Source organism: Argiope bruennichi, chromosome X2 (genome assembly GCF_947563725.1).
Source record: "Argiope bruennichi chromosome X2, qqArgBrue1.1, whole genome shotgun sequence".
NCBI classification, from domain to species: domain Eukaryota; kingdom Metazoa; phylum Arthropoda; class Arachnida; order Araneae; family Araneidae; genus Argiope; species Argiope bruennichi.
This window is the reverse complement of record NC_079163.1, coordinates 30,637,071-30,643,741: the sequence shown is the minus strand read 5'-3', so window position 1 is coordinate 30,643,741 and position 6,671 is coordinate 30,637,071.

Genomic DNA, 6,671 nt, shown 5'->3' with positions numbered 1-6,671 from the left:
CAATTTTTAATGTTTTAAAGATTGAATACATTTATCTTTTAATCCTTCGCACTTGCATGGTGACCGTCATTCATCATTCAAGACGGTGGATCATTTTGGCGTTTTATTTATTTATTTTATTTTGATTGTTAAAAATACTTGCAGAGTAGTAAGAAAATGCAAATTAATTAAACGGGAGATTTCAACTTTAAAAAATTATATTTATTTATTTTTCGATACAATGCACAAGTCTTTGTATCAGGTGAACAATTTTCCATTGAATTACTTTCCCGTGTGCAAAGGGTTAAATATCTTAACCCTTTAGACAGCACGGTAATGTAGTAGTTGTAATCTAAAAGTATTTTTAATGCTTAAAATTCATATATTTTAAATTCTTAATATGTTTCTTGATGTTTTTATGGTCACTAGATACATCTTTTAACTTTTGGTTGCTCGACATATAGTTTTTGAATGCTATTTGTAACACACTCTGAAATTAGAATTTTTTCTGTAAAGTGTGTTCTTTTTTAAAATAAAAAATAAGTCACCTTAATATCAAGAGACAGCACGATAATGTAGTAGTTCTAATTTAAAAGTAAATAAATAAGTAATAAAAAGAAAATAATAAATGAAAATAAATAAAATAATTTAGAAACTAGATTATAACAACAAAAAACGCATAATGGTTTTATGCATTTAATAAATGCATCTTTCTAGACAAACGTGAATAAGATAACGAAATGCAAGAAACGAATTATTTATTTTTATTTCCATGTTACTGTAGATAGGAAATTGTCATCTAAATAATTTTAATAATTGAAATCAGTTTATGAAATGAATCCGTTATAATTAGATAAGAATTTCCTGATGATATTAGAATTTTATTAAGAAATACACTGATACCTATAAATTAGAAGGCAACAGTAAGTAAATAATTTTTGTAAGAAAAAATACTCTGAAAAGGTTTTATGTTATTAAAGGTTTAGATACAAAATAGTAACAAACATAAAACAAAAATGTAATGCGAAAAATAACAAACAAATAGAAATATAAAGAAAATACCAGGCAAAAAAAAAATGATCATAAACATTTAATTAATTTTTTTTTTTTTTTTTTTTTTTTTTTTGTGAAACATTAGTAAAGTATGCCTCAATTTCTTATTGTAATTCATACTCTTGACCAGATTATCTTGCACAAATTGAGGTAAATTCTATTTCTCCTGTTTAAATGCCCCAAGAAGGTTTTCTATGTGCACCCAATGCATATTCTATGAGATTAAGGTCGGGTTAGCATGCAGGCCACTTCATTGAATGTAATTGAATGAAGTCAACATACCCTTCGTTATGACAGCGTGCATTATCATATATGATGATGGTACAATTTTTAATAGTACAACTAAAATTTTCTTCATGGGTTTTTGTAATAACTCAGCAATGAGTATGTGAACAGTTCCCTTTTCCAAGATGAAAATTTGAGTATATTTATTTTAAAACTATGCCTGCCTACATTTCCGTATGTTTTATCTGATGTATCCTTTTATTTTATTTAATTCACCGACAAAGAATCCCCTATAACGGCTCTCCCTCCCCGTTTCAGACTTATGTCTTAATGTAAAAATGGTTTATTTCTGTGTGCTGATCTACTCTCAAAGTTTGTAAATGACCTTTTGAGGCACCTTGCATAAAGTATAATGTTGTATATAATTTTGGACATACTATAATACTTAGATCAATAAACATAGCTTTTACTATTAAAATGCGTTTTTCAATGACTAATTTGACAGTTCCATTAATCCGAACGTCTTCTGATCTGATATGTGCCGGATTACTGAGAGTCTACTAAATATCAAAATTTTAGTTATCTGCTGTACAAAATGAATAGAGTGAAACTATACTCATTAAAATTCGTGGTGATAACAGGAAAATTAACTTAAGGTGAAGGAAAGAGAAAGCTTCAAGATTTGTCACAAAACAGAATTTTTTAAAGTTATTACATTTTAACTAACACTAATGAGTCTGAAAAAAAAGCGACCTTTTGTTTTAACGTCAAAATATTCTGGCAAATTTTAACTATATCCATTTACAAAATCCTTCTATGACTTTTTGAGTGCATTAAGAGAGTTAAAAATTTATCAATTTATAAGGTATGGTGATATTTAAAAAATGAAAATAATTCAGATATAAATATAATTTTTAGTTTTTTTTTCATTGAGTCAGCCAAATTATTTTCGAATAATTTATAATTATTAATTCGAATAATTTCGAATATTTATTACATTTCGAATAACATTATTTCCTTAGAAATTTCAAGAAATCAAAGGAAAATTCGAACTGCCGATAAATTTGAATTAAAAGCATTCTGCAGTTATCTGCAGTTAGTAAAACAGAATTTTCTGAATAATTTCTAGAAATAAAAAATGTTTGGGTAATATATATATTTTTTTAATTTGAAGAAAAATGCAACAATAATATTTTTGTTTTCTAACTTTAAATAAACATTTGGCATCAGGTCATCTTCCAAGACTAGCTACCAAGGCATTACTACCCCCTTTTTATTACTTGACTACTTGAAACCACTACTTGAAACGTGTGTTGAGTAGCCTTCTTCTATTAGTTCCAAAATGGATAACTTGTGTTGTGCAGTCTGGTTGGTGTTTTTACTATCAAACTTCAGTTTAATAATCGAACGCTCATTTCAATTTTCTTATTTTGGTGCAACAAGCTTAATATATAGAATTAAAAAAATGATAAAATCTGTAGACAATTATGGCATTTGTTTATTGAAAATTATTTATGGTACTTAACAAAGTTTTCGATTGATTTTTTCTTTCAGTAGCCCTGTTTCTGAGAAAGATTGTGAATTTTCATGGAATTGATTTCTATTTAATTGCTTGTCGTCAGCATCATTATCGTTTGCCAATTAATCGTTTTGATTATATTATCCGATAACTGCAGACAATTAATAAATATTTAAAGCAGCAATATGAGTTATCTGCGATCAATAGAAAATAAATAAATAAAGACATTGAATCTATGAAAAAAAATATCGATTTCGAAAAATAGGAATTCTTTCTTCACAAGAAGCAGAATCGATTTTTTTTTTCTCCTGTAGTGTAGTAACTTCAGTGTTTTTTTTTTTGGGGGGGGGGGTTGTGTGCATAGTTTTAAAAGTTTTCTTTTCATGTAGAGCTTATATATGTCGTAATAAATATTTCAAAAGTTGTCGACATTCTGATGTACGCGTCCCATGTATTGAAAGGAGGGTGTGGCAAAAACTGTTTACATCATAGTAGCATGATCATAGAACAATGGCCGCAGAGTTCTTTAATAGGAAAAAAAAAAATTTACTTGGAATTTACTGCTTTGATCTTTTTAAATTAGAATCCAGTATGATTCCACAAACTTTTCTTCCTCTGGAAAGACGAGATTTATCTGCTAGGTAAAAAAAAGATGAATTGAAATTGAGCATTTTGACAGTTTTTCCTAGATTATTTGGAAACAACGCATTTAATCCTTAAAACGGTGTTCAAGAAAGTTATAAAGTAGAAAATGAGCGATAAAATTGAATACCAAGATTCAATATTTTGTTTCAAAACTGGCTCTTATTAATACTAGCTTATACAAGCACTTGCGATAATTTTCCTATTTTCGAGAAAAACAATCGGTATTGAAATCTCCCTCTCTCTCTCAATCTCTATTATATATATATATATATACGACACAACACGAAATGAGGAAAAGCTAATGAAAATTTTATCCCTGTGAATATATACTGTGAGATTTTAATAGGGATTTCTAACTCGTGTCAATCACAAGCAAGGGAAACACAGGGATCTTTTAGTGGAATTTGTTTATATCAGCAATATTTTATCCCTTCACTAGGAGTGTGGGAATGTGTCGGCTTTTAGCCGATTCAGCAATTTTAGAACTCATATTGAATGAATTAAACAGAAAAAGTGGAATGGGATCAGGAAATAAGAGAATATTTTAGAATGAAGTTAATATGGGCTGAATTAAACTGAAAGTTAGGAAATTAACTGGAATTTGATTTAGATTTTTAAATATCATTACATATAAATATACCGGGTGCGGCATAAATTCGTGCAAACTTCAAAAAATCATAATAAAAAAAGTAATGCTCGAAAAAAAATTGCGGTTTGCGGGAATATGTTCAGAGAGCCTTTGGATTTCGTTATTTCCATTAAAAAATGTATTTAAAAATCACCGATAGATGGCGCTCACACGGTCATACCGAGACGGTTTATGCAAATCAGGAAAACAGAGCACAGTAACACTATAGTACATTTTATTTTAAAGCAAAAGAGGCTCAACATGACAGCCAACACAAGATATTAAGCAAGTGAGGCGCGTAACTACGCCTATTACAGCTGCGTGTAACATGTCGGCATCGATGCCACTAACCGCCAATTGAATGGCATCTTTCAGTTCCATTAAAGTGGCAGGACAGCCCCGGTAGACACGAGACTTCAGGTATCCCCACAACCAAAAGTCCGCTGGAGAAAAATCTGGCGATCCTGAGGGCCACTCATTCTTACATCCTCTGCTTATCACTCTGTCCTCAGTGAATGTGTCTAGGAGGAACGTCTTAACGGAACCAGCAATTTGAGGCGGGGCTCCATCCTGCATGAAGGTGACGGAAGATAACGCACGTCTTTGCTGCAAAGCAGGCATAACGTGGTCTCGCAAAAGCCTAAGATAGCGTTCTGCAGTGACGAAACAGGTTTTCCAACCGGATACAGAACAACGATTTCTAAAAAGAAAGGGTCTAGAATGAAGGACGCAGTGAAACCGCACCAAACAGTCACACGTGGAGAATGTAGTGGTTTGGTCGTGTACGCACGACAATTTAATGCTGCCCAGATAAGACTGTTTTGAGTATTAACGTCACCATGCAATGAAAAGTGGGCTTCATATGTCCACATGATGTTCAGTAACCATTGTGGATCGCGTTCCATTTGTGCGAGCACCCATGTTGCAAAGGCTTGTCTTTTCTCTCAATCTGCTGGCAACAACTGGTGAAATGCCTCTTTGTACGGATGCAGCTTCAAGATTTCGTGCAGAATGCGACCTTTCCGGAATTCCTGTTATTTTTACCTGCTTCACGTGCACTGGAACTCCCCGTTGAAGTCTCGGCTGCCACATTTCTCATGATCCTTTGGACAACAGGGACGCGGTCAGCGTAGAGGGATGGTCTTCCACTTCGTGGACGATCCTCTAATCTTCCCGTTTCCTCAAAACGGCGAACTAAATTCAATATTCCATTCAATGAAATCAGGTTTTTCTTCGCCTTAATTCCTTTCACCGTCCGTAACTGTCGCAATGCTTCAGTCGCGGATTCACCGTTCTTATAGAACAGTTTCACCACTAATGCTCGATCCGGTAGCGATAGCATGCTACTGGCGTCGAATGACAGATCCATTTCCAGCCTTGTGTTTTATAGCTATACTGATTTGCATTAAAAGTCTCGGTATGACGCGTGAGCGCCATCTATCGGTCATTTTTTAAATAATTTTTTTAATGGAAACAACAAAATCCAAAGGCTCTCTGAACATATTCCCGCAAACCGCAATTTTTTTCGAGCATTACTTTTTTTTATTATGATTTTTTTGAAGTTTGTACGAATTTATGCCGCACCCGGTATATACTAGTCTGGTACCAGTTTAATATAATTAAATTAAAATACGTTTAGAAGCTGCATGATAACTATTTAGGTATGAACCTCATAATATTGAACTATGCTTAATTATATAGATCGTGGAGCATCCACCCAAATATCTATGTCATACTGGAGTTCTTGCATTGTAGTATCAACATATTTATAAATATATGAAAATAAATAATTTTTTTGTAAAATTTTCATTAAAACAAACTCTTTGACTGTATTCGTCGTCATCTAGAAGAAAGAGAGTATTTTTTTTTAATTGGGATGTCATAGGAATTTTAATAAGATTTAGTACTCATAATTTTGTATAGTTCCTTTTATGTAGAATTTTGCACTTTATACACATACAATCATTTTTAGGATTACAAATGTCGTTATTGAGTTATCTAGGGGGAAAATTATTTCCCTTGATCCCCTTCCCCCGTTTGGCAGTCAATCTCAGTCTCACCACAACGGAAGAGGAAAACTTGGGTTGGTTTTGAGACTCTAATTGAAATTGGCAAAAAATTTCTTCTCGATTTAAACTCTGCGACCACAGGCCTATGGTCAGTCTGCTGTAATGCAGCTTTTGCAAGTCCCCGCCTCAAAATATGAGAAGCTTACATCAGAATGTCGGAGATTTTTTAGATATCATTTATAATGACATAAATAAGGTCTATGTGAAAAAAAAAAACAATTTTAATTTAAAATTAATCCTATTTTAAACATCTATTTTCGACTAAAGTTATTGGACTATAAACAAAAAATAATAATAATCTGGCGATTTTGTAGGGCAAACTAATTTTTTTTCTTTCGATAAATAAAATATTTCAATTAAATGTCAGAATAAAGTTGTTCTTTCGAATGTTCAAAAAAATATTTCGCAAAAACACCAAATTGAGAAATACAATTTTCCGGGGTTTTTTTCTTTCAAATATTGTAATCATATTTATCCAAAAGTTACTGACATGCATCATAAAATATTATGTTCAATTCCTGGTGTAGATTAAAATATAATGAATAAAATATTA